At 36.8% G+C, this 25135-nt stretch overlaps 1 long non-coding RNA gene across 2 annotated transcripts in view; it reads right to left on the bottom strand.

Moving 5' to 3' along the window:
- LOC115305501 overlaps positions 1-25135 on the bottom strand; it is an 85796-nt gene that overhangs the window by 24715 nt on the left and 35946 nt on the right. The window contains exons 3-4 of one of the 2 annotated variants that reach the window (XR_003914811.1): positions 20485-20565; positions 13688-13762 (exon numbers count right to left, since the gene is read on the bottom strand). This is a non-coding gene — a long non-coding RNA (uncharacterized LOC115305501). Of the gene's footprint in view, positions 1-13687; positions 13763-14380; positions 14576-20484; positions 20566-25135 lie in introns of those variants that run through there. The other variant, XR_003914812.1, reaches the window with a different exon arrangement.

The raw sequence follows: 25135 nt of genomic DNA, 5'->3' as shown, positions 1-25135 counted from the left end.
GCCACTGATCTTCTGGGTAATTCATAGCAATAGATAATTGATACTTTCTTAAGTGAAGATTTTCTTCTGCAGTCACAAAGGAAATAATCAAGGACTTAACCAATGAGTGGGTGTGGGAGTAGAGAGGAGCTTTCAGAGAGTGGCTGCCAGCGTTACCTAGAAGCCAAGGATCTATTTACAGGATCCACAGGCTGGTCCACTAGCCACATAGGGAGGGCTGCCCAAGGAAGGGAGCTACAAGCTCTATTGTGGGTTTTAGACTGGACCATCCAAGTTGTTCAGCACGTGCCTTTAGACAGACTCAGCAAGTGGCCAGCTCAATAATCAGTCTCCAACACAATGCGTACAGGCAAGAATTTATATTGTATTTTAAATATCAGTCTGGCAAGGGGTGCCTGGATGGCTCAGTCAGTTGAACGACTGACTTCAGCTCAGCGAAGTGACTGACAGTTTGTGAGTTTGAGCCCTGCTTTGGGCTCACTGCTGTCAAGAGCAGAACTCGCTTCAGATTCTCTGTCCCAGCTCTCTCTGCCCCTCCTTTGCTCATTCTCCTGCGCGCGCTCTCTCTCTCTCTCTCTGGCAAGATAAGCTAAGTATATTGTACAGGATAGCCTTTTTTAAAAGAATGTAGTCATATATTAAGAACCACAAACATAATCAATACCAACTGACTACAGATTTCAATTCTGATCATTTATTCTAAGAAACAAAGTTTAAAGGTATTTTAATCTTTTTAACCATGTGTATGTTCAAATTCTCAATGACACACTACACTATCTGGATAGTCATGCAAGTCTAGTCCATCACCAGTCAGAAAACATTCCCATTCTGTTAGCTGATCATAAACACACTTGTAGAAAAAGGATAGAGCAACTTCTAATGTCAACTTTTTATATTGCATCATCTTTCAGTCAATAGTCAGCCTCACATGAGTGAGTGGGAGCCTCATTTCTCACAATCTGTCTCCCTGTTTCTTATTTGATCCTTAAAACACCCTCCAAGCCCTCCCCATACATCCATACTCCTTAACTCCATTCTGGTGGCATTCCAGGAGGTCAAAGTCATGAAGCCCTTTGCCTCAGGCTCCATCCTGGGAGATAATAAGTGAAACCTGTGGTAATTCTCCAAAGGAATGGGTTTAGGACTTCACCTCTTGTGAAGCACGTGCAAGAAAACCAACTAATTATATAATCATTCCACATGGCTTGATGACAATTTATTAAAAGATATCTTTCCCGTTATAGGTAAGGAGGAAAAGGATTATAAAATACATAAAATTGGATTTTTTGCAATATTATTGTTATTTAAATTTGTACTTTATTTCCTAACCATCAAGAATTTCCAATAAATTCTAAATAATTGTTCCCCTGCTAGGTTTCCACTTGCTGGCTTTTTCTCACCATTCTTTTTTTTTTTTTTTAATGCTTTTTATTTATTTTTGAGAGACAGAGAGAGACAGCTGGAGCAGGGAAGGGTCAGAGAGAGAGGGAGACACAGAATCCGAAACAGGCTCCAGGCTCTGAGCTAGCTGTCAGCTCAGAGCCCGACGCAGGGCTCGAACCCACGAACCGTGAGATCTGACCTGAGCCGAAGCCAGATGCTTAACCGACTGAGCCACCCAGGCGCCCCTCACCATTCTTTACAGAGACCTTCAGAGATTACTAACCACCACCATCCTCTGACACTTTTTCATTATCTCATTTCTGTGTTTTATTTTTATAATAGCTGTAATCACCAATTAAGTATGTCTTTTTAAGAATCTGTCTTTATGTTTATCATCTGTCCTCTCCCATGAGGATATAGCCTTTTTGAAGTCAAGAACCTTATATATATTGCTCAGAACATGGCACATAATAGGTGCTGAGTGAATATTTGCTGAGTAAATAAATTTTAGATATTAAAATTATAAATGTAGTAATTTATGACTTGATGGGAAAAAAATCTTATGTTTAATTGCTTAAACACAAACAACATAAACTATCATTTTAACAGTGTTAAAATATTTTGCATATGAATTAAATAATTACAATAGCTTAATTTGCTAAGGAAAATTATTTTTTTGAGACAGAATAATTATAAATAATACCTTTCTCCTATTGTGAGTTACTTTAATGTCATTAAAATAGTGTTTATGAAGTTTTAATCATCCAGCCTAACCTTGCTTGTGTGTCTTAAATAATATGAAGGGATATCTTGACTTTCCTGGTGAAAAAAGCTGGTGGCCTGTAATATAAACTCAAATCCTTGAAATGCTCAGAAACTAATTTAAATGTAAGTAACTTATGACTTTAACAAGTACATAATAAAGCTTGGTTGAAATTACTCTTTTTCTAAAATGTAGATCATAAGTTCTGAATTAATTAGAGAAGAGTATCTTGAGCTTGTTAATGCGGGAAATCAGAACATCAAGCATCATTTGCTTATATGCTTTTAAGCTTTTTTTTTTTTTAATGTTTTATTTATTTTGATACAAAGAGAGACAGAGCATGAGAGGGGGAGGGGCAGAGAGAGAGAAGGGAACACAGAACCAGAAGCAGGCTCCAGGCTCTGAGCTACTGTCAGCACAGAGCCTGATGCGGGGCTCGAACCCACAAACGTGAGATCTGACCTGAGCTGAAGTCGGAGGCTTAACCGACTGAGCCACCCAGGCACCCCTAAGCTTTTCTATAAGAAATAATGACTATTCACAAAAGGTTTGTTTTTGCATAGTTGGCCTCATCATGCCAGGGAGGAAGGTAAATTCACAGCATCATTCCCTAAAACTCGAGCTCCAGGCAGCATGGTACATGTATCTCCATTATGACAATTATCCTGTAGCTTTGTCATTATTTGTTTATATGTTCCTCTACTCCATTCAACCATAAACTTCTTAAGATTGGAAGAATATATATTCATAAGTTAATTGTTGGACTAAAATTATTCAATAGTATATACTTGCATACCTTAGATACTAAAAGTTTGCAGGAAATTGATTTTCAGATAGGAAAATGTATCATGTACCTCTTCTGTACATTTACTCTCAAACATGATCTGCAAGAGTTTGAGTTTGTTTAAAACAAAGCACACAAGAGCAGATTACAATTCAAAATTTCTAAAGTCAAGGAATATATAGTCAAATTAAGGCCAATTATAAGAAAGAAAGGAATTTCACCTCTACAGAACATAAATGTCAATATAGTGGCTGTATTGAATTTGGTATTGATATTCCTGGTAGCAAAAGCAAAAAAGGGGACAGTCAGAGTTTTATTATCATAAAAACCAATTCAGCAAGAGAAGAAACAAATCATTACCTAGCAATGGAAGAAATACTTTAGGTAGAATACAGGTTAATCATATAAATAATATTTTTGTGTCATCCTCAGAGCAAATACAATAAAGATTTTCATACAGTTGTTTCTTAACTTCTTCCCCCATGAAAGTGCAAAGCTAACCATCACAGGTAAGTCTGCAAAGGCAATTAATTAATTAATGGTTCATACCAAAACAACATGGTCCAAGGATATATTTCTCTATCCTTTTAGCCAGAGGTGAGCAAACTATGGGTTCCATGCCAAATTCAGCCCATTGCCTCTTCTTATAAATAAAGTTTTATTGGAACACAGCCACAGCCACTCATCTGCTCATGGCTGCTTTCATGCTACAACAATAAAATTGAATAGTAGCTATAGACTATATGACCCACAAAGCCTAAATTATTTATTATGTGGCCTTTTCAGAAAAAGTTTGTCAACCTCTGCTTTAAACCAAACCTCTATTGTTATCACTTTTATCACAGAGCTTTTGATAAGCATTGGACAGCAAACAACTTGTTGATTTCAGTTGAATTCATACACTAGGCAGAACCACATGAAACTGCTAATTTTCAATTTTTTTATCAACAAAACATCGTTTATAAAATTCAATCTAACACTTTAGAAAAAAATAAGATTGAAATCTTGCTATGAAAATTAAAGAGCTAACCAGGTCTTTTAGTTGGATGGGCAATAACCCTCCCTTTAGGAGCGGGACAAGAAATAATGTGAAGCAAAGCCAGGATGTTTCCGAAGAACGAATTTTAATCTTCCCATAACATAAAACCAGATTTAATGATATTTTGGTTTTTGAATGCTACCATTCCAAGTAAGAGAAGAAAAAAATACCAATGATCTTAATTAAAAGCCCAATTTTATGTCAGACTCAACAATGGTAACTTCTAATTTGGCATGATGGTTTCTATTGAACACCTGTTTGTATTTATGATATGTGAAATAGATGCACAAGAGACTTACCATTGTGTCCATGGAATTATACCAATTGCTGGAGACATAGTGATTATTCAATATATATCCCTTTAATTCACTAACAGTACAGAGGAGTGTTTCATGAAATTTTAAACAAAAATGTGGATAGATCCATCTATACACTGAAAATGGTATAGCTTGAAACATCAACAGAACATGTGACAATCAAGTAAATTATCAACAATAGATGTTTATATGAAAATAAGTTCATATATTTCTTGAATGCATAATCAATATGTCACTAATTTCCTACTATACACAAACTACACTTGTGACTATAAAAAATAAGTGGCTTAGTTCCCTCAGACAAGGGACTTTATATCTAGCTGATGAAAAACCTATTAAAAAGATTGAGTGGGAGCCCATAAGGCATGTCCTCATGAATAAAACTAAAGTGCTAAATGAATAAAACTGACAATAAATGAACCATTACTATATTGTGTTGAATTCATTCTCCGTGAAAATCAAACAGGAAGGAAGTCAAGAAGCCCAGGGTCTAGTTTTGACTGTGACATTTCCTAGCTAGAATATTAATTATTTTATTTAACAGTGTTAAGCTTGTTTATTTTGCTGGATTGCACATGCTTCAGTTCAGGAAAGCCTGGAATAATTACCAAACCATCACTAACAACTTTTGAGCCCTGGGTTTCTGTGGAAGAACTTCTGAGGAAAAGACTCCACAGATATTGGATTCAATTTGCATTTTAAGGAGTTTGGAAACATTTTAAATATCATAATATTTAGAACATTCCAAGGAGTTATATGCCAGATGTCAGCACATTGGAAACCACTAATGCAAAAACTGTGTTTCCAATTTGACTCATTTTTGAGTGGACCTGAGGATAAAAGATTCTCCTAGAAGAATACCCTAAGATTACAAAAGGATCTGCTGAAACCTCCCATTCGCAATTAGCTTCCTGTGGAAATCAGAATTTGTGCAAACACACAAAAATACTAAAATAAATGAGATGCTAAGGATTTCATGAAATCACATGCACCACAGTTGCTCTGACTCCAAGTCTTTGTATTAATTAAAACAACTCCATTAGCTTCATTTGGTCACTCTATAAAGAATAAATATGTTCAGTTTAAACTTATAAGGTCATTTTTACTAATAAAATACCATCTGTTTTTTTTAATGTTTATTTTGAGAGAGAGAGAGGGACAGTGTGAGTAGGAAAGGGGCAGAGAGAGGAGAAAGAAAATCCCCAGGAAGGCTCCATGCTGTCAACATTGAGACAGATGTGGGCCTCAAACTTATGAAACCGTGAAATCATGACCTGAGCCCAAGATCAGAGTCAGACGCTTAACCAATTAAGCCACCCAGGTGCCCCCCATCTGTTTTTATATAGCGGAGTTCAGGTTTTTAATTATTTTTTTAATGTTTATTTATTTTTTGAGAGAAAGAGAGAAAAACAGAGTGTGAACAAGAGAGGGGCAGAGAAAGAAGGAGACACAGAATCTGAAGCAGGCTCCAGGCTCTGAGCTGTCAGTACATAACCTGATGCAGGGCTCAAACTCAAGAACCAGGAGATCATGACTATGATCTTAACTGGACTTAGATGCCTAACTGACTGAGCCACCCTTGAGCCCCTAGCAGAGTTCAACTTAAAATTTTATTTGAGAGGAGTTCTTTCTGCTAACAAATAAAAAGTCCATTAGAAGAGATGATCTAAAAAGCCTTTTCCAAATCATATAGTGTATGAATCTCTGAGCAAAACTGTTTTACAACAGAAATAAAAAACAATTACCTTGTACCTTAAGATTTTATAATCTCACACACTATATATAAGTCAACTGCCAAAATCTGCTTACTGGTTATAAAATATTTGCTCTTCCCACTTGGTTTTGCACAACACCTGCAATTTAATCAGGATGTTTTTGGGTGTGCCCACACTTCCCTGTCAACATTACAGTTTTGGGTAAATGCCAACCTGTAAGAGATTTTCATCTTGAGACTGTTTCCCTTCTTGCAACATCAGTTGTAATGTTGCCAAAAACATCAACCTAGTGAGGGAACATCCCCTTTTACCCACTCCTATCCATTTCTGGACTCAAAGAATAAACAGTACCTACATCTGAATCAAGTTTTTCTGTCCTGTCCTTAGTAACTGACCCAAAACAATCCTCATCAACCTCATGGTCAATCTTTTTTTTTTTCATATGTTCTTAATACCCTAAGTATTAGGCTACTCTCTGTTTTGAATTTTTGTTTTTGTTTCTGTCAAGGAGGATTCTTGTAAGATTTGGTACTTCCAAAATATCCACTCCATCATCCTAAAAGGACTCAACTCTCTAATTCTACACAGAAGAATAATAGTCATTTCTGTTTCTACCCATTGTGGTATTTTAGAATGTTAACTTCCTCCGTACCAACAAAGAGCTTTGTCCTTGCTTACCTGGCAGGCATTACTTGCTAAGTGTGATCAAACCCAGGAGCCAATTTCCTAGTGAGATGAAATGCTATGGAAGACAGCTCTGATCACCAAACAGTGACTCAGTGTGTTAAAAGAACAAGCCTAAACCAAAACAATGCTGTTGAAGACATGCAAGGTTTCCTGAAAAAGTTTATAAACAAGAATGTTATATTTATTTAGATCTGGATTTGTATTCTGTTAGAAAGACTTTTCATTGCTATTGCATTTTTAATATCAAGCAAACTATGATTGCTCAAATTGCTCAAAGATGTTAAATATTTATACTTTCTTGGATGCCTTAAGAGGAAATTGCATTTAATAGAAACAATCTGTGGGAGTGGTCAATAAACCTGGTTTGGACGATGGTAAATGATATTATTCAATGATGTAAATTATTTAGAATTGGATATTTTAAGAAGTAGAAATATTTGTTAGCTAAAGAGTCTCACACTCAATAATGATCTATATAATACTGAGCATAAAACACTGATTTTTTTTAACTCTTGTCTGTTGTCCTGATATACTCATGATTATTGCATGAAGTACACATTAGAAGAAAATTGACCTTCAAATTATTAAAATAGTGATTGAGATAAACAAGTCCAAAGACTATAGTATAAAATCAAAATTCCACCTGCCATTGCTTTTTCTGAAATGGTTTTCTCCAGTTCTTCATGGAACTTAACTATAAGAGCAGAGACTTTTTAGAGCAGAGAGTGGGGAGCATGAGTCCCAGGACACAGCGAATTAAAGTATGTAAATGACTAGAATATAATTAAATGCTCAATGATTATAGACCATTTGTCATCATTACCCTTCTGTTCTCAGCTCAAATATTACTTCCCCTCGTAGACATGCTTCTCTTAAGCATTAAATGTAGAGTTTCTCCTGTCTCTCTTCTCCAAATGGTCACTCTCTATCATATAATCCTTTCATTTCCCTCCCTGCAAATGAGAACTACCTAATGAGTACCATTTTAGAGAAAAACTAAGCTCTGGATGGATGACTTTATTTTTAATGGTCAGAAATGCTTTCTATAATTTCTGCAGGTAAGAAAATGTGTTGAAACTGTCACAGTGATAGTAATGAAAAGTCAGCACTTATTTTTAAAAGAATGGAATGACAGTGTAAGTGGCACTGTGGTTTGTTATTTATGGGAAGAGGGGCTAGTTTAAGGAAACTCATGATTATACATAACATGCTCTCTTGCCTTCTGAGCATCTCAAGACAGTAATATCTCAGGCAGACAGTGACTAGGAAGTCTGTATTCTTATTTTTAAATCTAAGATTTGAATTACATTGAGAAATTTACATTAAACTTGTGCAGGGAAGATGGGTTGAGAAGAGGACAGTCTTGGGAGTGATATTCTAGCTTCATCTCAGAGATTATAATTCTTCTCTATCTTTTACAAAAATTAGAAAATTACTGCTTTAGGAAAATAAGTACCCAAAAATATAATATAGGCTCAAAATATAAATCTATCCCAGAAAGTGTTAGATAAACTCTTGTACAATAGAGCTAGTGAACAATTAGATATGATGCTTATCCTTTATGTTTGGAAAATTATCTTTCTTGGGGACAAACAAGGAAGACAATATCCTTTGGTGCCTATATGAGCAAAGCCCTGGGTTAGTATTGACAATAACTCTGACCGTCCCATTCCCAACACCAACACCCCGTTATTTCTTCTTCCCATTCCTTTCTCAGCATTCTTTTACTTTTTTCCATGTTTAAAGTCAATGAGAAAGACAGAAACAGTTCCAATATAAGATGAATTCATGTCAGAATATTTTGGAAAAGTCAGTTCTTTCCTTCTCTTCCCATACTTTAATTTGCAATCTAAAATCAAGAGTCCAGATCTCTTGATTTCTCTGACTGTGATCTTTTCGCCAAATACTCTCCCAGTGTAGCTCGCCATAAAGCATCTCCAGTCATCAGAGGCAACCCAACCTTCCCGTTTCACAATTCTCTGCTTTACAAACAAGAAAACTGAAACCAAGAAATAGCAAACAACTTATCAAGTTTACTTCAAATCAGTGAAGATAATATTGATACTCATGACCATAAACTTCTTGGCTTATAGATAAAGTGAGAGACAAGTTGCCTCATTTCATTCTTTGAAATAACCAAGTATTTATCCTGAATTTTGCTCTTATAAGTGTATATTCTCAAGAGCAACCTGCCTCTTGCATAATCATTTGGAGTGGGAGAAAGGGAAAGTCCTGTGAGGGCATGTGGGAAGCAATTAGGAAGGAGGGAGAAGGAAGGGTGGAGTGGGTGGAAGGCTAAACCATGGAAGGGTACTGCAAGGGTTGTGAAGAAACAGTGGGTCCTTGGGCCAACTGGTCTGAGTCAGCCCTAAGAAATAGATCATTATCATCAATTTTGTCTTTGCAAAGGAGATTGGAACTACAAATGAATATGCAAGCCTTGTTAGACAAGTGGAATAGATCTTCATATTTGAATATATATGATTTATGAAACACTCACTCTGTATAATACATATACCAGAAGCTTTTACTGTATTATTTAATTCTTACAACAACCCTAGAATGAAGGTGTCACTACCTTCACTTGGGGACTAATGCAAATAAGACTTAGAGATATTAGGTATCTTGCCCAAGATCCACATAGCTAACACATGGAGAAATAAAGCTGCTAATGCTGATTTCTAAAGCCTTAAATACTAATAACTAAGTGTTCTATAGAAAAAAATCTCTATTACCATAGGGAAAAGTTGTATGTCTATGTATACATTGGACTTTGCTACTGCATGCTCTTTGAGGTCATAAATTTTGGAGTTTGTTTTCATATCTATGTTTTAAAAGCAATGTGCCCCGAATCCTACCATACATGAGATGTTCAGTTAACATCTTTTATTTCCATGTAAGTGCTCACATTAGTAAAGAGCAAATTATGATTAATAATAACAGCAGGAGCTGATAGATAAATGGCAGCAGTGATCATCTGTCCACCCCTTCCCTTAAAAACTCCAAAGGATGATGGACAAAGGAAGTTGTAAAAGGCTACTTTACAAGTAGTCTGAGATGAAGAAGTAGTTGGAGAAGCCCATCAAAGAGCCACATTCACCATTAACCATGAAGCATAGAAAGTAGTGGGTGTGATTTGTACTACTACGGGCATCATTTCAGAGCACTCATTGGGCCTCTGGGGTTGCAACATTTTTCATGTATTACACAGGCAAACATTTTGTATGTATTTTAGTAAGTCTTCTCTCACTTCCTTTCCTCCCCTCACTTCCATCCCCTCTTCCCTCATCCCCACCATCACCTTGTCTTTCCAAATGCAACTATCACCTCTAACAGGAACAATGAATACAGAGACTTGAAAACAAATACGTTGAATTCCTTCAATCACTCTTTACTAACCTTATATATCACAATAAACTATAGCCACCATAAATAATTCTATAGTTCTTTTTTTAAGTTTATTTTTTTAATCAAGAGGGGAAGAGGAAAGAAGGGAAAGACAACCCCAAGCAAGTTCGATGCTGTCAGCACAGAGCCCAATGTAGGGCCCGATCTTATGAACTGTGAGATCATGACCTGAACAGAGATCAAGAGTTGGACACCTGGGGCACTGGGTGACGCAGTCAGTTAGGTGTCTGACTTCAGGTCAGGTCATATCTCACAGTTGGTGGGTTTGAGACCCATGTTGGGTTCTCTGCTGAAAGTTTACAGCCTGGACCCTACTTCGAATTCTGTGTCTCCCTCTTTCTCTGCCCCTCCCCCGCTCAAGTCCTGTCTCTTTCTCTGTCTCAAAAATAAATAAACATAAAAACATTTTTAAAAAAAGAGTTGAACACTCATCAACTGAGACAGCCAGGCCCCCAATTCTTTAGTTCTTTATGTGGAATCCTCACAAAGGTATTTCAGAAATTAGATTATACACATGATCTATTCTTTTTCCCTCTGAACAAATTATGGGAGAAGAATCACTAACAATAACATATTCTTTTCAAAATTTCTCAGTGACAATGTTTCCAATTACTAGTCAAAAAATCTATATTGAGACCTTACCATGTACAAATGCTAATAAATGATTTTGAGAATTCAAAGGAGTATAAGAACGGGTTCCCTGCCTCTGAGTTTAAAATCTAGGTGTAAAAAGAAGAACATCACATATCATGGTCAGCAGAATGAGGGCCAGCATGTGCAAGGGGCAGCATGTTACTTCAGGTGCGTAACGAGTACTCTAGAAGATGAGAGGAGATGGCCAACTGATTTGTGCCTCAGATGGTCAGAGAAGTTTTAATGAAGTCAAGACATAATCCAGATCTGGTAGGATTGGTTAACAGGAAAAAAATAATTATGGATGTTCCTTGATTCACAAAGGAGAGACATCCCAAACCAACCCATCCTAAGGTGAAAATATCAAATGTCAAAATGCATTCAATACACCTAACCTACCAAACATCATAGTTTAGCCTCATCTACCTTAAACATGTTCAGAACGCTTACATGAGCCTATAGTTGGGCAAAATCATCTAACACAAAGCCTAATTTATTATAAAGTGTGGACTATCTTATGTAATTTATTGAATACTGTACTGAAAATGAGAATGGGTACACAGGTACAGAATGGTTGTAAGCATTTCTGTTGTTCACTCTCGAGATCGCGTGGCCAACTGGAAGTTGTGGCTCCTTGTTGCTGCCTAGTGTCACCAGAGAGTATCCTACCACATATCACTGCCCTGGAAAAAGATCAAAATTCAAAATTCGAAGTAGAGTTTCTAATAAATGTGTATTGCTTTCACACCATGATAAGGTCAAAAAGTCATAAGCCAAATCATCCTAAATCTAGTACCATCTGTTTTTATTAACTGCTTTTAATAATTATACCATTCTATGTTTCTTCCCTGACTCTTGATACTTTTCTCAAACCTCTTCTTCCTCTCAACTTCCCTCTGAAATCCAGAAGCCATCTATGACATGTCCCTCTCCCTCATTCCTCACATCTAATCAACCAAGGAAATCCAGTTGATTTCCTCAAAAATGAATATCAAATACAACCCCTTTTCTCTATTTCCACTACTAGCACCCTAGTTTGCAATGCTACTACATTAGCTCCCCACCTGTTCTCAACAGGCTACTCTTGCCTTTCTCCAAACACTTCTCACAGTAGCCAATGTAATCTTTTACTAAACTTGAATCAAATTATTCCTTGGCTAAGGTAATTCAATGGCTCCTAATAGACCTGTGAATAACATAGAATGTCTTTAATATGCTTCTCAAGGCTGTGTCTATTTTCGGTCCTCACTGGCTTTGGTAGCCACAGACTCAACTACCCTCTCCTGATAACAAACACCACCCTGACAGGACTCCGTAGTGGCCAAACTCACCAAATATTTCCTTCCTATTGTGTTCTGGAATTGTCTTCCCCTCAGTGTTCCTATGGATAACTTGTATTCAACCATTATATCTCAGCTCAAGTATTCTTTTGTCTTCTCATACCTCAATCTAAATTACCAAACCTCCTCATCCCTGATAATATCTCTCAAGTGCCCCATAATTTACAATTACATATTTAGAGTTTTATATGAAGACTATTTTTCCATTAGTCTTTAGGTTCATGTATATTTTATTCACCATAATAGTTTCAGTTTCTACTCCCTCACCAAAAAATGAAATGAATAAATAAATTACCCAATTTCAACACTTAAGTTAGTTTCCATTCTCTTTCACCACTACTCTTCCATGGTTTACCTTAAGTGTCAAAGAAATTAACATGCTTAAAAATCCTACAAATTATCAACATCCAGGGATTACATATATTTTCTTATTAGTCAATGCCACAAGTTCTGCCTTTCCTTCACTCTAAACTCTGAAGCATTTAGAAAAATAAAAATCCCATGCTTCATGTCTCTTTAAAAACCTTTATTCCACACCTTAACTTACTCAGGTCTTTTTAAAAATTATTTTTCTTTCTGACTTTTCTTCTAATTATTTTTCAAATGAGCTAAGCTTGAATTACACAAATCAGTAAATATCTGCCCTTTTCAAACTTTTCTCCATAAGAAAGAAAACTGAAGCCTCCTGGTGTCCTCAGATGGAAAGAAAGGGAGAATTCATCCCTCTAGAGTTTTGGGAAGAATGGAACAAGAGTAACTCACTCTAGAGTCCGGACCCAACCTCCAAGCATGTCTTTTCTTCCCAGGGCTTCAAATATAGGCTTTTTCCCCCCACTCCCCTGGCCCAGCTCTTAATATTTTATAAAAAAAAAAAACCAAACATTCATTAATGGGGCACCTGGGTGGTTCCATAGGTTGAGTGTCTGACTCTTGATTTCAGTTCAGGTATTGATCTCATGGTTCGTGAGATAGAGCCCCCCGTCAGGCTCTGGGCTGACAGTGCAGAGCCTGCCAGAGATTCTGTTTCTCCCTCTCTCTGTCCCTGCCCTGCACTCTCTCTCCCTCAAAATAAATAAATATTAAAAAATATTTTTAAAAATTCTTTGGTTATGGTAATTCCATGGGAAGGGAGAAATCAAGAAAATCACTGCAACATCTCTAAAAACATGTCTCAAAATTATTATTTAAATTAAAATAATAATAGCAAATTGAGCCCTTATAATGAGCCAGACTCTTGGCTAATCATTTTATATACATTAAAGCAATTAGTCCCCCAACCCAATAAGCCCTATGTAGTGGCCATTACTACTGTCACAATTTTGAGGAAATGAGGTTCAAAGAGGGTAAAAAATTTGCTTAGCTTCACAGAACTATTCAATGAAAAACCATTTTTCTGTGATAAAAATTTTACTTATCCCTTCTCGTACTTTTGTACATGCTACCCTTTTAACCCACACTAGATATCTGCAAAAAGCTAATGGAGTAAATTCTGCAGATATCTATTCATTCAACACTGTACTGGCTTTGGAGCTCCAAAGAAAAAGAAATCATTGTCCTTGCCTCCTAGGGCTTATAGTCCTAGAAAAGGACAAAGCAATAGATAACATAGGAGACTTACCATGAGTGGTGTCAGAGCTCCAAGGGGGAACTTGGCTCTCTCAGTCTAGGGGTGTCTTCTCTGAGAAGGTCACATCTGAATGATGAGTAATATATAATGAGTAGTAAGTGACATCACAGGTCAATATGGGGCATTGAATATATGTACTTACCTCTGAGTAACCTCTTTAAAAATTACATAAGGTAAATATTTAACCCCCAGATTTAAAACCAACAGAACAAAGAGAATTGATGAGGAAGTGAGTGATGGGCAGAAGCTATTGAGGTGATAAGTGACTGAGCTGAGGGAAAAAGGCTGAAACCTATTGCCTACAGAGGAGGCATCCCAGTGCGAATCGAGTGGATTTGCTCCCTCAGACACCAAAGAGGATCAGACCCTGGAACCACCAGGTAGCCTCTAAGAGCCAATATTCAGAATGAAGCAAGAAAAGGACTAGTTAAAAACCTATCTGGAGCTTTTTGATGTCTCTCATCCCTTCTACCAGTCTGTACAGCCAGTGAACTATACCTTTAGAACTCTGGGCAGAAGACAAGAGCCTTCCTTCCAGAAAAAAACTGAACCTGAGAGACTCTTAACTCAAACACCAAACATAGCTAAGGTCAAGACCAATGTGCCATATAAGAAATGGAAGATTAAGTGAAAATCTCTGTACCAGAGAAGCTTCTTGAACCCCTTTCCCAAGTCTACAGTTACCTCTCCAAGCAGAAAGCTGCAAGATCCTCCTCTGGAAAAACAGAATGGCCTTAGGGAGGAGAACTATAGATACTGATAATGGAAGTCTACAAGGAAAGAACTGGATCCTATCTCTATTGAAAGCTGGCAGCCAGCCAGTGCTGCCCTGGCACACAGAGCTGTTAATGAGTTTTTAGGGCCCCACTCTTAACTGCACATGGACAGGGAAGGATCTCCAAATATTTGAGGAAGCCCTCTAATAAGCAAGACAGACCTAAGCAAACAGAAAAATGCAGAAGTCTGGTGAGCAGAAAAAGGCTTTAAAGGGGGGGGGGATTTTTAATAAATAACTTTAGGAAGATAGGATGAGATTACACTTATTAAACAAAACTAGGACACAAAAAAATCATATTTAAGCACAAGGATTTTGTTATATTATACTTTTTATCATTTATATCATATTTATAAATCTTAAATATCCCTTAATTATTTTTGCAAAGAGAGAAAACCTAATTACACCAAAATTGAAAAGCAAGATTCCTTACAAAAATATATATTAATTTTCATATCTTCAACAGAACTTTTGACAAATGAAGCACAAAAACGAACAGAGCTCACAATTCATGTGAATAATGAACAACCCAAAAATAAAGAACAGCTCTTGAAATTAAATTGACAGTAGAAAAAAGTCAACAGAGGGTTTTAAGACAAAACCAGACTCTCCTGGCAAGAAGAACAGAAAGATAAAGAATTAGAAAGTGGTAAATACAATAAAGAAAATAAGAGAATCAATCTAGGATATTTAACATCTGAATAATCTTTGTTCCCAAAATACAGAGTCAAACTTGAGCTACCATCTTATTTCTTTCTTTTCTTTTCTTTTTTTTCTTTCCTTTTCCTTTCCTTTCCTTTCCTTTCCTTTCCTTTCCTTTCCTTTCCTTTCCTTTCCTTTCCTTTCCTTTCCTTTCCTTTCCTTTCCTTTCCTTCCCTTTCCTTTCCTTTCCTTTCCTTTCTTCCCTTTCCTTTCCTTTGGTGAGAAACTTTAGATTTAGCCAGCTGGGCTCAGTTTAGAGGATACCAATTTTGTTGGCAATATCCAAAGCATCATAGTCAGGAGCCAGTCAAATGTATGCCTTCTCTCCATCAGATCTGATCAGGGTGTTGACCTTGGCCACATCAGTGTCATCAAGCTTCTTCTCACACAGTTTGATCTAGTGCTTGTTGGCCTTGACATCCAAATTGAAGTCAAGTGTCTTGTCTTCTATTTTCTTTATGGCTGACTCAATAGTAAGGAGAATTTGATAATGGCATTGAGGTCAATCTTGTTTCTCCTGAGGATGCTCTTTGGAGGATATTTGAGCTGCCTTCAGAGACTCAGTGTCTTGGGCCATCAGAAGGGCCATGTAGGTGACATGTGGGTCTTTTTTTGTGACTGTGGATACCTTTAAGTAACACTTTTTTGGTTTCAAAGTCTTGGCTTTAGCTTTGGCTTTGGCTTTGGCTTTGGGAGGGGCAAAGTCTTCCTTCTTTACCTTTGGGACCATCTTCATGGAAGGCACCATCTTATTTCTTTTCTTGCCTTTTTAGCAAAGCTCTGAAGAAATTTATCTTCACCCACTAATTGCAATTCCTTCTCTCTTCTCGCTCTGAATCTACTGTAGTCCAATTTTCACCCTACCACTTCCCTACATCTATTCTCATCAAGATCACCAAAAAAAATTTCCCTTCTTAGTCCTCATCTCACTTTGCTGATCAGTAGCACCTGACAGAGTAGATGATTCCCACCCTCTTGGAAAACTTTCTTTTTCTTGTGGAACTACACATATACCTGCTTTCCTCCTACACCTTGGACACTTCCTCTCAGTCTTTCCTGTTTCTTACTCATCAACCTGATCTCTAAACATGGGCAGTGACTCCAGACTCAATCTTTAGATTTCCTCTCCTCTAATGAGTGTAAAATCTACACCCACTCCCTAGGCTATCTAGTCCTATCTCATGGTCATGTGGACCACCTAGATTCTGAAGGCTTCTACATCTATACCTCTAACCCACATATGTCACTTCAACATGCAGACTTAAACATCAAACTCACAATTTACATCTTTATTTGAATATATAACAGGTATCTCATACCTCCAGTGCCCAATTTCAAACTTCTAAATTGCATTTTCCTCCCTCTTCCCAGAAATAAAGATAAAAACAAGCTTCTCCTCCTGTACTTTTCTCCTTTTCAGTTTTTGGCAACTTCTTTTTTTAGGCCCATGCCAAAATCCTGAGTCATCTTCCTTCCTTTTATCTCACACCTCTGATATGGTCTGTCAGCAAAACATGACACTTCTACCTTCAAAACATATAAAGAATTCAACCACATCTCATAATCCTCACTGCCATCACTCTGGTACAAGCCACTATCATTTCTCTCTTGATTTGTTGCAACAGCCTCCAAAATGGTATCCTTACTTCTACCTTTGCCTTCTTTTAAATTCTTAACATACCAGCCAAAGTGATTCCATTAAGACATATGTTAGATAATGTTTTTCCTCTGCTCAAAACCCTCCAATAGTTCAAGCCCTGCATGGGGCTCTGTGTCTATAGCTTACTTCAGATTCTGTGTCTCCCTCTCTCTCTGCATCTCCCTTGCTCATTCTCTGTCTCTTTCTCTCTCAAAAATAATAAAATAATAAAAAATAATAATACAATAACAATACAATAAATTACCTCCAATGTACTTTTTTCAGGAAGCTACTGGAGGAAGTGCTTCATCAACATGAGGTTGTAAACCAAAACACAGTAAGGTATTAGATCCAGGAAATAGAGAATATAAAAAAGAAACACACAAAGAGAATTTGGAGAATAGTGTAGAATATCAAGTTTAAAGGTCAACCAGTTCAAATTGGAGAAAGAGAATACAAGTCTAAAGTAGGAATCTCAAAGACAAAAGAACTGTTAGGTTACCTAACATTTTTCATCCTATTAAAGGAAATTTCATGTTTGGAAAGATTTCCATATTGACATCAAAAATTAAGTGAACATCAACAACAAAAATTTATGTAATTTTAAACTCCAGGAAAAATAGAAAGCTTTAGGAGGAGAAAAGTAAAATCATGCTTGCTGGTTTTAGTGGGATGTGTAGTATGTATAGAGTCATGATAATTTAAATTCTCATTATTGAATTAACTAAAAATTGTCTACACAAACACACAAACATACACACACGAGGGAGATAAAGTATCTTAGCCTTGAGTGTTCTGGAGAAATGGGGTCTGACAAAATAACTTAAATACTGAGGCTTGGGATGCCTGGGTGGCTCAGTTGGTTAAGCATACAACCTCAGTTCTGGTCATGATATCACGGCTCATGACTTCAAGCCCCTGGGTCAGGCTCTGTGCAGACAGCTCAGCTCAGAGCCTGGAGCCTACTTCAGATTCTCCCTCTGTCTCTCTCTGGCCCCCCACTTCCCGCACTCATGCACTGTCTCTCTCTGTCTCTCTCTTTGTCTCTCTAAAATATAAATATGACAGTTAAAAAATTTTTAATACTGAGGCTTTATTGGGAAGGTACAAATCCAGGTGAATGAGAGACAAGAGTAAATAAAGCAAAGCAAAGGAAAAATGATGGTAAGCAATAAAGGTCATATGTTACATGTTGGCCTCTCATTGGTCAAAATTCACCCACAGATATAATTCTTCTTCATCTGAGTTGTGTTATCTGGTTCCTCTAGCAGCCATTGGGAAGATGAATTTTATATTCTGAACATTGGAACTTCATCTAAATCAAGATGTGGTAACAAAAGCCACAAATGTTGATCCTTGTATTAGTTGGCCCAGCCGTGTTGCTGGCAGCTAAGAGGAAAGGCCCAAGATTCCAGGGCAAATGACTGATTATCTCCTGGGAGCAGTATCACAGTCTGGGAGCTGGACATCACCAGGGAAACTGAGGAGGCAAATAAGAATTTTACCCAATATAGAGAGTAAACCAGTATTGCAGAAAGAGACTTTAAGGGAGCTAAATTCTAACTTTGAACAGTAGTATTTTGAGATAATGTCTAAATTTTTGTTTTTTAATTTTTTTAAGTTTATTTATTTTGAGAGACAGAGAGAGAAAGTATGAGCAGAAGTGGGGAAGAGAGAGAGAATCCCAAGTAGGCTCCATGGTGTCAATGCAGAGCCTGATGCAGGTCTCAGTCCCACAAATCGTGAGATCATGACCTGAGCTGAAACCAAAAGTCAGGCACTTAAATGATTGAGCCACCCAAGTGCCCCTAATGTCTAAATTTTTAAAATCAGAAAAATGATAACTAACTTAGCTAGACAAATGGATAAAGAAACAATGAGAAGCACCAGAAATACTAATTATTGAATCTGGTTGCCTCTGGAAATTATACAATTTGCCACGAGGGGAAAAGCAGGGACAGAATTATAGTATGGTTTGCATGATTAATCTATGTTCATGTATTAAAAATTATAGTTAAGTTTAAAGTAGAATGAGTGAAAGTTTTATATGCAAAGAAAAAGAGCAATGGCCTCTCAACAGACATGGAAGCCTCTGGAACTGCCATGTGTAGTTGGTTGGGTATGTGAGTGGGGATGATTGGAAATAAGCCTGAGAACATAGGATAAGGGAGACTATAAGTCATGCTAAGGACTCTTGACTTTATTTTGCAGGACTTGAAGGAGTCAGTGAAGAACTTGAAACAGGAAAGAGATGATCATATTTGCCTTTTTGAATGAATATTCAGGCTGTTCTGCAGAGAATACATTAAATCGGAGAAAGGCCTGGAGGCAGAGAGTTGCTCTATGGACCTAATGGAATATCCAAATAGAAAGATAAAAGTTCTGGATTAAGTATAATAGAAACAAAGAGAAGATAGGCCCATCAGTTGTTTAGGATCTGTAGACCAATTGGGACCAAGCTTCCTTACGAGCCATAAGGAAGAGGTTAAGGATGAGAGAAGCAGGAAGAAGCCAATCATCCCAATTAGAAATCAAACATACAACATTACTCTTGGGAACATCATCGTAACTATGTAATCTAGTGTGAAACTCTCCAAAAGATGCTTCTATTCCTTCACCAAATCTATCATGCAGTCTACCAACTGTAGTCATAGTTATTTCTTGAATATTTTAAGTGAACATTTATGATAATTGCAATCACGCATTTCTAAATTACTAAGTGGGAGTAAGTTCCTGTGAAAGTGACCTCTTAAAGGAAGAAATATTTTTAAATGCTAACTCCTCCTCATATGACATTTCTTCCCTATAAAAAAAGTCTTGCTCTTACCCATACTGAGAGTGTTGTTTATGGCCCACTCATCTATGTATGTCAGTATTTCCCCCCTCTTCCATGCTCAGCAATTAAAATTTCTTTTCCTTTCACTCCATTGTGAACACTGCCAATGAATTTCTCTTCTAAAATCCCATTTTAACCGTTACTTATTAATTAAAAATCATCAGGATTTTTAGCTTCCCTGTACAGTAAATATATAGATATATACTCTCTATATCATTATCATTGTTAATCATCTCAAAAATCTAGAAGGTATGATTATTGTCCTTATTCTATAGATAAAAAGGCCAAAGGGGAAAAAGCAATTTTTAAAAAAAATTTTTAAATGTTTTATTTATTTTTGATACAGAAAGAGACAGAGCATGAGAGGGGGAGGGGCAGAGAGAGGGAGACACAGAATCTGAAGCAGGATCCAGGCTCTGAGCTGTCAGCACAGAGCCTGACACTGGGCTCGAACCCACGAACTGTGAGATTATGACCTGAGCCGAAGCCGGACGCTTAACCGACTGAGCCACCCAGGCGCCCTGAAAAAGCAATTTTTAAATTAAAATTGAGTATCTTTCCACTTACTCCTATTTTTCCTTTACTCCTATTTAGTCTGTTATCAAAGACCCTTCAAAATCTACACACTTCAAAGCTCTCTTCCCATTAATCTCTCTTGAAATGTAGTTCTTAAGTGAAAGGATTTATGAAACCCCTGGAATTCCATCTCGTGTCCATGAGTAGGCTATACGTGTACATAAGCCTCTAAAAAGTATATAAACTTTTGCATTTATTTTTGTATGGCCATTTGTTGGAGGGGAATTCAAAGTATTTATCAAGTATTTCACACTCCTTACCTTCAACTACTTCAAATTTAGTGGTGAAAGAGTTAGATGCATAAACATGGTCCAACAAAATAGTTGATGCCAAAATGCTAGCTGAAAAATATACAAAAACAGTAATTACCTGAGTGTATTTGCTATTTTTTAATTATTAAAATTCTGGTTTTTCAATGATGTCATAAAAATTTTGCTGTGAAAGTAAACTCCAAAATATGTATTTGGTGATACCATAACTCTTTCTCTTCTAGATTATATCTGAGAAGCATTTTTTTACTACTGACTAGTATACCAGGCATCAAAATGGCACTAAGATGAAAAACAATGTCAAATAAATGTACTGTCTCAATATGCAATATCCAATGCAGAGGACTAAAGCAAATAACACTGCTTTGATCTGCATTGGCCTGGATTACCTAGAAAAGAAAGTTGCAGCACAGACGAAGCATTAATATTTTTAACAAACATGTAATCCCAGGGTAGCATGAAGAAAGGGGAAACGAGATAGTGAAGGACCAGAAGGAATACAAGATAATGTGTTACCTAGCTAGCATTTGAAATAAACTGCATTGCAAGATGGCACAGGCAGATGGTAAGCAGGTGACTCCTTTAGGCCACGGGGTATGATATGACATAGTACAACTTTAGTCTATACAGGAAACTATGCCTTGGAGTAGTCCACTAGAAAGAAGAAGGGAGTTAAAACTTCTTTTTCCAGTTGCTTCCTGTCTCTTATCTCCCAGGGGACTTATGGATTTCATCGCCCATCTCTATAACATGTTTTATCATATGTTTATCAAGTCCTGACACCTTATTGAGACATGTGGCTGGTTGGCTTTAAGCTGAAGAATGACGTATCCCAAGAGAGAGAAAAAGTGACAAGAGACCCTGAGGTGGCACATGAAATGTGTCCCACGCAATATTAGAAAATGCTCTAAAATCCGTTAGTCACACTGGGAGATGAAAATCAGCATAAGGAGTAAAGGTTACAAGAAACTGGTCTGGTCATTTGTCACTAATTTGAAAGGTTTTGAGGAAGTGGTACAAAGCTAAAATCATTGGCCATGCTAAAGAAGTCAGATTTCGTGGACAGTGAAGATAATGAAAAACTGTTAACATTGCAGGTACACTACTTCTACCCAAGGAACTCATTCAATTCCATGCTCATCATTGGTTGTTGATGGGGAAGCAGGAAGAAGAGCTATGAACACTCAGTGCCAAAACTCTAAAAGAACAAACATTAAAATACAATGCAATACAATACAATACAATGCCCTTGCAAGTGAATGTGGCCAGGATAAGTGTAAATGCATCATGTTTAAAAATGCAGCTATAAATACTATTGCAGGTGTCCACATCAATAGATGTCCATTTTAAGTTTGTTGCTTTGTCCCATTGCTTCAGCTAAGACTTCAGATGGTGGTTTACATTCATCTGCTTCTAGAGACTCGAGCGTCAAGAAAGACAATGTCTGTCCACCAGTTTCTTGGACCTGGACAGAGCTAAACCTCAGGCATTTTCTGTCCTGCTCACTCCCCCACCGGCACAGGACACCTTCCCCCTTTACAGCAAACAGTAATAGTGACAACCTTTCTATTTTTCTCCTCTCGTTTCACCACCAGCCTCACTCAGCAACTCTTCAATCAATAACTATTTTCAAATGTACTTACTTTATTTTGCTACTTGTTTGAATTCCTGGTGTAACTCTAACATTATTTCATGGTGCCTTTACACTATAGTGCATGTCATTACAGGAGGAAATTATAATTTGTATCTGATACTGCAGACTGTTATTGCCTTCTGCATTCAAACATTTACACTAATGACTGATTAAATATTAAATAATTAGATCAGCAGTTTTGTAAAATGCTTTATACCATGCAAGAAATCCCTTAGAGATTATAAGTACTTGAAATGTAATAGTGTTATTTGAAGAATACAATGTACTCTAGCAATGCATTATTTTTTCCATTGAAAACAATGAAATGTGGGCTGTATTTACCAAAACCTTATGTAACACATTAAAAGTGCATTTGATCATCAAATAATTCAGCAACCACGCTCCTTGATATTTTCCCAAAGGAGTTGAAAACCTACATCCACCATGCCCATGGATGTTTATTACAGCTTTATTCATAATTGTCCAAGCCTAGAAGCAGCCAAGATGTCATTCAGTAGGTAAATGGATAAACTGTGATACATCCAGACAAGAATTATTATTTGATGCTAAAAGGAACTGAACTGTAAAGCCAGGAAAACACATGGAGGAAACTTAAATGCATGCTACCAAATGAAAGAAGCCAATCTGGAAAAAACTACATACTATATGATGCCAACTATATGATGTTTTGGAGAAGGCAAAACTATGAAGACAGTAAAAAGTTCAATGGTTGCCAGGGGTTGAGGAGGGGGTAATAAATACTTGGAGCACAGGGGATTTATCTTAGAGCAGTGAAAATACTCTATGTGCTTCATTAATGATGGATACATGCCATTATTCATTTGTCCAAACCCATAGAATGTACAACATGAAGAGTGAACCTTAGTTAATGTAAACCATGGGCTTTGGATGGTTATGTGTTAACATAGGTTCATCAGTTGTGACAAATGTACCAAATATACCAAATGTTGATAAGGGGGAAGTTATGTATGTGTGGGAGCAGGAGGTATATAAGAGATTTTGGGGGGTGCCTGGGTGGCTCAGTTGGTTAAGCAGCTCAGGTCATGATCTCACAGTTTGTGGGTTTGAGCCCCGCATCAGGCTCTGTGCTGACAGCTCAGAGTCTGGAGCCTGCTTCTGATTCTGTGTTTCCCTCTCTCTCTGACCCTCCCCTGCTGACACTCTTGTGTGTGTGTGTCTCTCTCTCTCAAAAATAAATAAATGTTAAAAAATTTTTAAAAAAAGAAATCTCTGTACCCTCTCCCCAATTTTGCTTTGTATCTAAAACTGCTCTAAAAAAAATCTTTTTAAAAAATATAAATATAAAAAAGCATGTGATTTAGATAACAAAAGAGGCCCTTATATGTCTATGTATGGCTCCTATACACATGTGGGTGTATATATATTTGTGTTTATATACATGTATATATAAATATACACTCACTTATGTACATCTATATAAAAACATGTACTATATATATATATGAATACATATGTCTCTCTTCAGCATCCTAGGGTAGAAAAAATTAGACTTTGGCAGCAGATAGACTTAACACTGAATTCTGACTCCCCTACTCACTGGGGGACCCTCAAGCTCTTCAGTAATAAAATGGCTAGTCCATATAATATCTACCTTATCATTTTTCCACAAGGATTAGAAGTAATAAAATATGTAACTACGCTGGCAAAAGGACTGCCAGATAGTTCGGTGGTCAACAAATTTTAGCTTTGACCTTGTATATTCTTGTGACTCTCACTACATAAGTTCCTTGAATCTAGAATCAGAGCACGTTTATCTTTGTGTTCTCAGCATCTACCCCATAATAAGCACTCTGTGAATGTTTGTTGAACACAACAGAATTACGATGCGGGCTACTAAGAAGTCAAGTACTAGTCAGTAAAGGATTTTGAAGCGGTTCTTTTATTTCCTTCCATTACCTCTTAAGTTACTGGAGGAATCTTATATTAAGGCTGTCTAGGATCTTATCAAGAACATATCACAGAGTACAGTTTTCCTTCTCTTGAGCTTTTCAAATTTATTTTCTACCTTACAATCTTCTAGTGTAAAAGTTACTGTTCTTTGTGTCAGTTTTATTTGAAAGTGACAATTTCTATGTCCCTTGAGAGAATGATTGGCTTTCTCTTTCTATAGGAATAAGATAAAATAAAAATTTAAATACACACTAGATCTTAGAACTAAATAAAATTTTTCCCTTTCAGTCTTTCACTTTTCCAATTTAATTATAGGAAAATTTCTTTTCTTATTTTTCACTCAAACTTTGTATTGTCAATTTTTATCATTATTATTTGCTTTTAACAAGTTAGACTTTTACATTTTTTTTTTCCTACTCACCACTCTCTGGTGCATCTGGCATCCCATTTGTTTAAAAAAATAGGCAGAAGATGCTATTGAACTCTCGTAAGTTTCCCAAACAGAGGCCTTAATTTCAATTATACCCATGCAAGGACAAAATAGAACCTAGTAAATGTGAAACAGCTGATCATTATAGCTTTGAGATTGGCCAGATCGCAATCAACTGGAACTTCCTTCTACCTAATTTTAATTCCATTTGAAAATTACCCATGATAATTTGACCCAGGTCTCTCAACAAAGTAACATTATCTTAGAGTTTACAATTTCGTTAACCTCTTGTGATTAGAAAAGGGAGTATTTCAAAACTTCCACTTGATGACTCTGAACTGTGACGGTTTCCTTTGCATGGGTTAAGCTTGTGTTACTTGCATTTAATATGGCAAATTCGGTGTGACCAATGCAAGCTGATGCAATGCCTTCACAGAAAAAAAACTATGAAGGAGGATCTTATTGAATCCTCTGCCCTGGAGACTGGAGAAATGGTGATTTTTCAAATAAAACTACTAAGTACCAGAGACTATTTTGAACAAACTCCAAATAAAAGATGAATTAATTTAGAATCATTTAAAAACCTACATGACACTGACTTACCTGATTGAATGGACCCTTAATAGCTTGCTCTCTTCATCAGAGAA

The sequence above is a fragment of the Suricata suricatta genome, chromosome 10, assembly GCF_006229205.1.
Source record: "Suricata suricatta isolate VVHF042 chromosome 10, meerkat_22Aug2017_6uvM2_HiC, whole genome shotgun sequence".
In the NCBI taxonomy this organism is placed as follows: domain Eukaryota; kingdom Metazoa; phylum Chordata; class Mammalia; order Carnivora; family Herpestidae; genus Suricata; species Suricata suricatta.
This window is presented reverse-complemented; position numbering and strand designations above follow the sequence as displayed.